This window comes from Ixodes scapularis, unplaced genomic scaffold (genome assembly GCF_016920785.2).
Source record: "Ixodes scapularis isolate PalLabHiFi unplaced genomic scaffold, ASM1692078v2 PGA_scaffold5__190_contigs__length_132052651, whole genome shotgun sequence".
Classification (NCBI taxonomy): Eukaryota; Metazoa; Arthropoda; class Arachnida; order Ixodida; family Ixodidae; genus Ixodes; species Ixodes scapularis.
This window is the reverse complement of record NW_024609880.1, coordinates 35,079,353-35,090,189: the sequence shown is the minus strand read 5'-3', so window position 1 is coordinate 35,090,189 and position 10,837 is coordinate 35,079,353.

Here is a 10,837-nt window from a genome sequence, read left to right as displayed (position 1 = left end):
CCCAGAGCTGAGTTTGTTCGGTGCGCGGCAGCCGTGAGGTGCAGCTGCTTTCCGACGATTTCGTGTTTTTTCGTGCTCGCTGACGCAGGTATAATGTGAAAATATGAGGGAATGAGACTTTGTACTGTTTTTGCGCAAGATCGCTCTGGATCATCTGGATATTAACACCTGTGAGACAGCATCAGCCGTATCGCCGTACCGGTGCTCGGATTCGGGATCTGTTCAAGTATCGATAAAACTTTGAGTGGTTTTAGCATACAATTTTCGCATTCTCTTAGCTTTGTTTGAACGTTGGAATGTCTGAGAATCGATGCGAAAGGTATACGTCGCGTTAGGACCTAGGAGAAGTTGTTTCAGCCCTGCGTCACCGAATAACCATAGCAACTTTTATCGAGGAAGCTCCTGCGATCTTTAACCCCTTGTGCTAATCGACGATTCTACATTCGATCGCTTTTCTTCCTTTTTTGGTGAGTGCGAAGTGCACACTTATTTTCAGCTACGAGGATGACGTTTTATTGAGTGTGGGGATGAATAAATCGTTGCAGGCACCTGCTTCAAAGCTATCTGACTTGCAATAAGAACAACTGTTTTGGTGTATGCATAGATTAACTGCAGATTTTTCTCTTTCGTAGAATTTATTGCAGCAATACTTTTTTTTGTCAAGAGTGCATTATATTAGTCGGTCAATTATTTACTAGTTCTAATTACCTGGTAAGATGATTCATGTTTGTGTTCATCCCTTGCCTGAAGAGCAGTCTCGTTGAAAAATGTTGACCATCCCTTTCGGTCTCTTCAATGGACCTTTTTGAAAAGTGTGGGTTGCCTATACTTCGTATCATTGTAACCTGGAAAAGGGCAACCACCACAGCCCCCTCGAACCAATCAGAGAGACAGAGCGAAGGTGTGTGACAAATCTGTGCAGACGAGCACTCTGAATGACATGTTGTCATGTGCCTCTCTCCAACGTGCATATTGGCTCACCGAGAGTGCAGCCTTTGCCAAATTGGGATGAAACGAATTACAGTAGCTACTACTCTAATTACCCCAGGCTTTCATACTTTGGCCATTTGTTCGACAAGAATGTTATGTCCGCCATCACTGTGAACTCTGCTCGGCACCTATCGGACTCGAATGCTGCATTAGCATTCGACATGAACTGGGGCCCATTTGTGTGCTGTACGCCGAAAAAAATGGTAACAGTTGTGTTGCTTGATGGGGTTCTGCAAAGGGTCTATTGTGTCATACATATAGAAAGTGTCAATGCATCAACACATACTATTAAAGTATATGCTCAGAGGTGTGTTTGTTTTTGCAATTAAGAAGTTACATCAGTGTACTTTAATGTTATTATAATGTGTGTAGTTTGAAGTATCCTCTCTGCAATGCCTACGAAGGCCCCTGGAGGGAATAAATTGATAAATAACATTTTCACATCACCGGAGTTGGTTTTCGGATGTGCCACATGTTCAGGAGAAGTGGAATGAGTGCAGCCCAATGCAACAAGTCTGCCAGTCTGGTATGTCCCATTAATTATTATAGAAGGGTCAGAGATGCGAGTGCCCTCAAAAGGACCTGCGCGTGCGGTGAACACAATTCTTGGTGTATAAACTCTCGAGGTGTAAAGGCAAGTGGAAATATGTTTATCTGGTTAGTGTATCAAATATGTTTATTTCCACTGGATTACATAATTATTGATTCTTAGTTAATGGTTCCAGAACGAGTTCTTTCTGCGACAGTCTCATGTCAGGCGTTGAGTCGTAATACCTGGGGACCTTGTTGTGGGATGACGCTCCTGGCACGTCGGTGTTCAGTTTGGTCGAGTAGCAACTTTGACCGACTGATGCCGTCTTGTAATCATACGTCAAGTGCGGCCACTGACATGTGATGCACTGAAGCTGCAGGGCTGACTTCTAATCCGCAAATTTTTCCTGGTAGTTTTCTGCATCAATGCAGCAAGCTTGGGCATGTATTGGTTATGTGGCTGTGCCTTTTGCTGTACCGTTGACTTGATAGCTGGCAACAATGTTTGTTTGCTATCCAAGCCACTTCACTTCCATTTCGTAATGGAGATTCATTCTGCATCCTGCGACCACTGCAACTTGTGTAAGTCTCATGTGGCAAAGTGAAGTCTGGTGATGCTTGCAGTCCACTTTTGAGAGCAACCAACCATTCTATTTCTTTAAGTCACTGAGCGGCATTCTCCCTCAAAGTTGGAAATCGTGTGCTTCGTGGCGTGGACACAGACAATTAGTGTCAGCAAATTATTAAGTATTGTCCTTGGACGACAACCGACACCAGGTCAACTCTCCTTGCATTGCCGCTCACCTGCTTTGTCGTGCTTACCTCCCGTCCAGATGAAGTAGATCACGAGCTTCGGGGTAATGTCGACACCAGGGACAAAGACCGCCGAAGATAATCCTCAATCTTCCGCGGACGCTCGTCGAGACGTGGTCGAGGGCCATTCGGCACGAACCTTTGCAGGTCAATTCATTGGTACGGGCACCTCCAGTAGACATGGTCGGCCTCATGCAGTGGTAGCTGAGTGGTTTTCGGTCGGCCATTCGCAATACCTCCGTTTTCCTCGGTGTACTTTGTTTAGCGCGGACCTACACTGGTTCTTCCCAATGTCGGGAATGCTTCGGCGTTGGGGTGTCTCGTTGAATTGGCATTCAATAGTAACAGGTAGCCGGTGGTGGTCGTTGTGACTTTGTGGCATAAGTTGCCCTCAGTTCGTCAGATGCCGCTTCACTCAAAGAAGTCTCCAGTTGAAATGCCTGTCGAACTGCTTCTGAAACAATCTCGTCGATCAAAATAAAACCCGGGCAACTGATGGCAGGAACTAGCTTCCTTATCTCCTCCCGGACACTGTTGTGGATGATGTCATGGATGCCTGGCGTCGAAGTTGCAGCTGGACAACTCGAGTGTCGAGACGCTGGGGAGTTGTTGATAGGGACAGGCTCGGGCCTGCAGTGTACATTCAATGTTAGAAGCCTAAATTATATGAACCTTTCGACTGTTGTCGTGGGGTTGCGGACAAGGCTGCTGAAGGTGTTGTCCCTCACATGAGGGACATGGGATTCTTAGCTTCTTGTCTTCTGTAGCATCAGGGTTGGCGTGGGTGCTCGATCAGAAGCAAAACATCCTCCACGAAGATGGTGACGCTCTCGTTGGGGCTGTGTCCTGGACAGAATCAGGAATTCGGCTCTCTCTCGTCAATGTTGACTGATGAACGTGCACTTCAGCTCGATCTTGCAAACTTCCCACGACGTTAAGGAGGATTCGTGGTTCTCAAACCAGTGCCTCGCAGTTTCTTCCATGAGAAGTATAAAGGTTCTGCATGAGCTGGTTGTCCATCTACCCACTCTGGCGGGCGACACGGACATATTGTTCAATCCAGCCCTCGATGTTTTACGCACCTTGCGTGAAACTGCATCAGAGTGTGTGATGCAACGGGCATGCAAACGATGGTGGGAGCGGACGTGGTTTGCTGCTACAGGTTTGTCATTGTTGGCTTAGTCCGCTTCGGTTTTTCTGGCAAAAGACCTAATTCCGGTGGTTCTTGCTGATAGCAGCGACTGGCTTAAATTTCAAGTTCTTCGTGGTGTATTTCCGAGCTTCGTCCTTGTGGTACTCTCTCGTCTTGCAGTTTTTCTGCCGGGATCGGGATAGGACTTGGTTCACGGCTTGCCGGGGGTTTAAGACTCGGGATAATGTGCCACCCGTGTCTTCTTATCGGGCAACTCGGCTGAGGAGCCGCCAGGGTCCACACAGAGTGAAGGGCTATGGATAAAGTGCGCAGCACCTCCACCAGAACATACAATGACAGCTGAGCATGTCCTGGAACTTTCCAGAATAGTAAATATTGATAGAAAATAGGACTGGAGCAAGCATCCGTCACAATATAACAAAACAGACAGAACAGAGTCTATCCTGACCACTAAAGAAGCTGCATTGCTTTAGTGGCATTCTGTCCGAATAAATCCTCTCCTTTGGGGTCTGGCGGCTGCCGTGGACGAGGTGAACTGAAATTGATGTGGGACCACTTTTCTGGTAATAAGCCCCTGCAGACTGCCGTAGCAAAGCGGCGTGAACGGGTGGACTGGGTAGGTGACACGCGCGATGAAATGTCCATACAGCTTGCAATTCGCGTAACGAGTGTTGATGAAACTTTGGTGTCGACGAAACGTGCGACAGACCAGCGGAATCAATACCAACTGCAACACCTGTGCTCCGTGAAAGTGCACGTTTACGCCGGAACAATTTGGGAAGCAGCACAGTATCATTTAGCATGGCACGGGAACTACAAGCGGTAAGGCAGCTCTCCGGTGCACCGCACAACCAAAGTGAGCCTTCGGTCATTTGAACGAAGCGGCACCACGATTGCACACTGCCAAGCACAACTCACGCAATTTCCGTCGCTAAACTGTGTATCCAAATATATTGCACACGCTTTACTGCAGATCTCGAGGGTTCCGATGGTCAACGAGAGCACAGAAACGTCGCCTTAAAATTTATCCTAGCGGTGTCCGAATCAATCCGAGGTCCGAGCAACGTTAGGCCGATTGTCTCCTTCGTGGCAATATCCCCGTCGGTCACTAGCGAAATGCACACCTTTCCTCCGTATTTTCACGTTATACCTACGTCAGGCACCACGCTGAACTCTGAAGTCGCTTTCGATCGGCCTCATATGACGGCTTTCGTGTCTGAAATCAGCTCACCGAGACGAACGACAACCAACAAAGCATCCGAGAAGCTCCGGCCCAGCTGGGACCAGCCGCTGCATGGACGCTGCCATCTTTCCTGAGACGTCACGTTTTTGGTTTGGTCATGTGACGAGTGGCCAAATTTGCGTACAATGGCAGCCGCCTTATGGGGGTCACTTTCGAGTGCAGACCGGAACCCCGGTTTATCGCTCTAAGCCCCTCTACCTCGTTGGTCAGATCAGACGCTGCGCATGCGTCCACAGCTCAGTGACTCAGCATTTTTCGCCCAGGTGATAAGCGATGATAAGGTTTTTAAGTGACATCTCGCCAGCGATTATCACATAGGCAAAAAAAAAAAAGTGGCGAGTCACTGGCCTTTGGACGCGCGGGCGGCGCCCGTTAGATTGCAGAAGAAAATCTTGTGCGCATACTCAGAACGTGTTAAACGATCCGGTAGACAAAAAAAAATGACAGCACGCAGAAGGCAATGATCAAAATGGACGCCCTCTCGTCTTTAAGTCACAACCTTATGTCAGCTTAAGTTGAGACTCACCCGATGCTACGAGGTAATGGGACCGATCGAGCAGCGTCAAATGCGCTAGTCACCAGGCCTTCTCTTTTTATGATTGGTTCGGCGATGATAGACGACGTACGGAAACACGCCAAACGCCACGATGGTGGGATTTTGACCCTGTACGATCGGTCCCGTCAGCTTGTAGCATGGACATAGTCTGGAGATAAGCTGAAACAAAGCATGTATACACCTTTCCATCTAGGCAGAAAAGTGCCCAGTCACTGTCCTGTGAACGCGAGTGTGTCGTCTGATACGACGCATACCTAAAGCAGGTTTTAGAAGACAAAACGGTTATTGGAATGGCCGCCCTACCTTTTTTTTCATTTTGTCCGTGAGAAGAGTGACTCGACACCCCGTCCGTCAACCTTAGTTGCTCGGCCACTTAAGTCAAAAGGAGAAGAAAAAAGCTCTCGTCCTCCCACGCGCGCACGTGCAGCGGCGATCGATTTCGGCGAAGGCCAATAAACGCGTAAACCTGTTGCGTCTCGTCGTTCGACTCCGAAGCGTGGAGCAACGAGCCCCACTAAGAGCGTCATTGGCCGCCGTTCTTGCATCTCCAAGAGAGCAGGGGGCCTCGCGACCGCGTCGGCGGACGCGCCGTTTACTTGGTGGTGGCGCGCTGTGTGTACCTGCAGGGCTGAGTGGCCCTAATTTCCTGTCTGGAATGGCGATTGGGTTAGTCCTCGTCGGCCAAGGCGAGTACCACTCTTGCGTCTCTCTTCTTTTTATTTATTTATTTTTCTTTGAGGGGGGGTGGGGGGTGTGGAGGCCGTTTATTCGCTGGCCGGAAACCCCGCTTGTATAGCTCGGGTGGACCAAGTTCATGTGCGTGTCTGTGTGCGTGTGTGCGCGTAGGAGCGCTCCGGGAATCGAGAGTACCCGAGGCTCGCAGGTCTCGAAGAAAAGCACACGAGCAGAAGTGGAGCGGTCAGGGGATGCGCCGCCCTTTTTTCTATTACAGATAAGGACGCGAGCAAAGGTCTCGGCGGGTGGAAAAGGGAACGGAGAAGAGCGGGCCGAACGCGATTACGCTAGGGACGCGGCTGGGTTTTTCTCGTCTATTTTAGGGCTATTGCACATAGGGCGAAACAAAGATAACAACGAAAAAGTTATAATAAAAAGAACGAGGCAGGGTCTGGGACTGAACAGTTTCTCGATTTAAATCAGGATACAAGAAACGTTTGGCTTATTACTTTTTTTCCTTTTATATTTTTGTTCTGTTTCTCGCATTTCACTTTTACGTTGATGATTATAGTGTTTTAATTTGTTTCTTTTGTTTGGTTTGGGGGGGGGGGGGTAAAAGGCTTTGGGGTAGGGGCGCTGTAAAAGAATGCCTCTATTTCCTATCACCACGTTCCATCTGCACTGTTTGTGGAATCGTGGTTTCATCTCGGAACTTCGTATTCTTGTTGTACACAACCCTCACATTTTTCCTGATATTATTTACATCATATTTAAATTATTCTAAGCATCGTAACGCATCTTAAAGGGCCGTGCAACGACATTCGTTTGGATTGTTTTTTCACTTTACACGAGCTTACTGGCTCTAGTGGGACCCAAGTTTGCTCGCACGCAACGCCACTAATCAAGAAACTTCTTTGTTAAGGTTTCATTTCAAGGACAATGCGAGAGTATTCATTCAATTTCTCCATCGCAGAACTTGATGACATAGCTGGGCGGTCGCAGTACCGCCCAGGGACGATATTTGAACGCGACTCATAGTTTGGACCCGATAATTGAGAGGGCACTTGATTTGGGCTCGTGATGATCGATAGATAGCCCGCCAAGCGTTCGGGTAATGGCCCGTGTCCAATTGGTTCAATGACGACAATATCCGAACTCTAACAATGTTTGAAACTCAGCGCGTGTCACGCACTTTGCAACCCCAGCGCCTGACTATGATTAACATTGACAGCATATAGTCGGCTCCAGATGACGTGGTCGTTTGTTCTGACTGCGAATAGACCCTTTCACGAATTCAGTGCCATCTAATGGCTGAAATATCAGTCCATATTTATGCATCCTAATGGCGGATAAACTCTAATACCTAGTCATCAACGGTAGATGTACGATTAGGTGTTTTTTTTTTGTTGGCTAAACAGTTATTTCTTAATTTGCTTCACTTTTTATTTTGTCTAGATGCTACACTGTACCAGACGCTTAGGGTTGAGCAAACCTCTTGATAAAATTAACATTTTATTGTCATGAGCTGTCTGGGGCGTGCTGAAGCCGAGCATTCCAAGGACTTACATGACGCCCTCAAATGCGTAGCGCATACAAGCTGATAAGTCTCTTCGCGGTGACATTGAACACAAATACAGCAAACTAACGTCTGTGTGCTCAGGCTTCGCATCGGTTTCTGTCTTTCTTCAGCCATCAAAAGGCAGCCATTAGCATGTGCAGCTATCGAAGTGGCTAGACTGAACTTCGGAAAGGGTCTATGGATGGGGTCAACGCTGATCTTTTTTCTTTCTTCTTTTTTTTTCTGCGACTTCTTTTGCGTGCGGTGAAAAACGAACGCATGTGTCATAGGCCATTAACGTCAGGAATTCCGTTCTAACTTGTATTTGCGCAAAATGAAAACATTGCTGCATCACCCACAATTTTTCCTTTCCCCCGCAACGTTCTGCCCAAGATCGCGGACAACCATGCGGCCAGTGTTTCCTTTTCCGCTCTCCGACGGAATGTGTAGCGTTCGGCGTAAGCCGCGACTGCCCCTTGCTGTTCAGTCTTTGTGTTCGGCTTCCGCAGGCTCTCATTGTCCAGGTCACGACCTGCGGTTTGCCGCTGCTGGGTCCGGCAAAGCCAACCAGAAGCCTCGCAGCCGAGCGGAAATTGCGTTGCACCGCAGCGACTGCACGCGGAGAATGTTGCGGAGGATATTCAACCGCCGCGCCCCTAGCGACCAAGTTGAGAACTCAACCCATGGGGGGAAAAACAACATCATTAGTTAGAGCATGAAAGGCTTTTGAAAGCTACCCCCCAATCGTAAACTTCTGTCCGTCCGTTCATCCGCCCGTGCATTTCCCGCTAAATTTAGCGGTGAAATTGGTATCACGAGACTTGTACACGAATTCAGTTTCTCAGCTAAATTTAACGGGAAGAATGATGTCACGTGATCTGGCGTCACGAAACATACGGACTAATTCAGTTTGCCAGCTAAATTTAGCGGAAAAAAAAACCTCACGTGGCAGACCAATTCCCTTACCAATTCCATATAATGCATTTCAAGCATTATAAGACTGAACGGAAATGTCGCTGCCAATATTTTCGTTTCTTCTTCACAGAGCGCTTGGCTCACGCAGCCGAACACTGCGTAAGTGTTCAGCTGGCGCTTCCGTCCAATCGGTGTTTATATTTTGTTTGGTAAACACCGGGCTGCGTAGAAAACAAACAGCACAAAGCGCCCCCTAAAGTTCGAACTTTTTGCCAGTAGCTGTTCCTGGCAGTGGCAGTTCGAAACCATAGAGTTCTTTTCGGCAACTAAGACTGGGTAGTTGCATTTCTATAGCAGACTCTCTTATGAGGTCAAATTTTGCCGCTTTCTGTAGACATTCTGAATACCTTGAAGCACTCGTATCGGTAATGAGCTACAGTGCGGCTACCACAGTAGTTGTTATCGGGAGCGTGCATTTTAGATCAACTGGATCCAGTTAGTTACGTTGAACTCGAAGAGTCTGAAAGTCCTCAGGCGTTCTTTTTGTTTTTAACTTTTTTTGTTAAATTTCATTGTAGTTTTGTGACAGCCCATACACTCACTGATAGCAAAACAAAATGCAAATTTGGGACCACAAGTCCTTTTTACTTTGGCGCCATTTTACGGTTTGGCGTAAACTATCTGTGTTTGGTAACATTAGTGTACGTGTCTCCTAAACCTTCGAACGTGCACCCCTCTCACTTTATAGGTCTACCGTTGTCTCTGATAGCTTAAGAAACGGAAGGCGTGGCATGAAATCATTTTATCGCTTCGTAGCAAATATGATGGTGGCATTAGCAGACGAAAACCGCCGAGGAATGAATTGCAAAGCGAGAACTGCGGCCATAATAAGCCGCGCCTCGCTGTCAGCGACGATAGATGATTCTGGTATACAGTCGCTCCGTGTTTTTCACTCTGGAATAATTGATCAATCCAAAAGCATGCGATAGTTCGCTCATGCCACCACTATAGGCAGTATGCGGCTTTTTTTTTGTTTTGTGGTGTCTTAAGCCGGGGTCGCACTGCATTAATGCATCATACAAAAGACAGTCTGCATACAAATTCGAATGCGAGACACCGCGAGATCTGTGCTTCGAATTCCGCGTGGCATTTCAAGTCCAAGGAGGAAACTTGGCACGCGGCATTCGAACCATGGATATTGCGGCGACTTTGTGGTTTCTTAAGCCGGGGTGACACTGCTTTTATACATCGTACAAGGCAGTCTGCATGTCATACAACATACACGACAATCTGCAGCAAGATCCGTGCTTCAAATGGTCACTGGCATTTAAAGTTCAATACAGAATCTTGGCAGGCGGCATTCGAACCACAGATATTGCGGTGACTCGTGTTTGCGGCTGCATTTTGTACGATGTACGAGCAGTGTATGACCCCCGCTTTCGTTTCCTCCACTTTGCGAGCTCCGTTCCTGGCTTCACGGGAACGCCATAAAGAAACCCCCATTGTCGCTGGAAACAGTGGAAAGCACCCAAACGCTTAAGCCGCGGGCGGTGGCACTGCTCGCGTACATCGCGCAAAAAAAGGGCACGGGGTGTCCGCCATAGGAGTGACAGAATTATCTCCGTGTGCACGCTTCAAACGTAGGCTCAGCAAACATGGCGAGCATACGTTTGGTCTACACGTTTGGGTGCGTCGAAAACGTCTAAAGACAGTTTTTTTTTTGTACGACGCATGTGACAAGACATGGCGAAGAAGCGCACCTCAGGCAGTGTCTTCCGACTGCCTCTTATACATTATTACACACACCACAGCGCACTATAGCAAACAACACTTACACCTTACACACGAAAAATAAAGCGAAATTCAAACAGACCGCGCTGACTGACAACTCTTTTTATATATAACTTTGTCTTCTTCATCCTCTAGCATTACCGAATTTCCCAAATCACGCGCACCGATCTCCTAGATGCCTAAAAATTTTTTTCTCTTTTTCTGTCAGGTGTAAAGATGGTGTACTAATACAGTTGTTCTAAATCCTGGTGATATGTTCTGCTTCGATAATTTCTCGAGTTAATTGGTTACTGTTCCTACCTAAAATTGTACAGGATGGCAGGTGAACGTCGCACCCACAATCCCGGCCGTGTATGCCTAGATGCCCTGAGTTGGCTCTGGTGCTGTTGGTTTTGTGTTCACGGAGCCTATCATTAAGGCGTCGTCCGCTCTGACCTATGTACACTTTCCCGCACGAAAGGTGAAATGAGTACACCACTTCATCGGCATACTCAATGAACCTGTTCTGGTGGTTTTTGGTGCAGCATACTGTTCGGTGGGAATCAGGCGAGTTGACTTGTTTACACAAGTTGCCAAGCTTATCGGGAGCAGTGAAGACAACATTGATGTTGA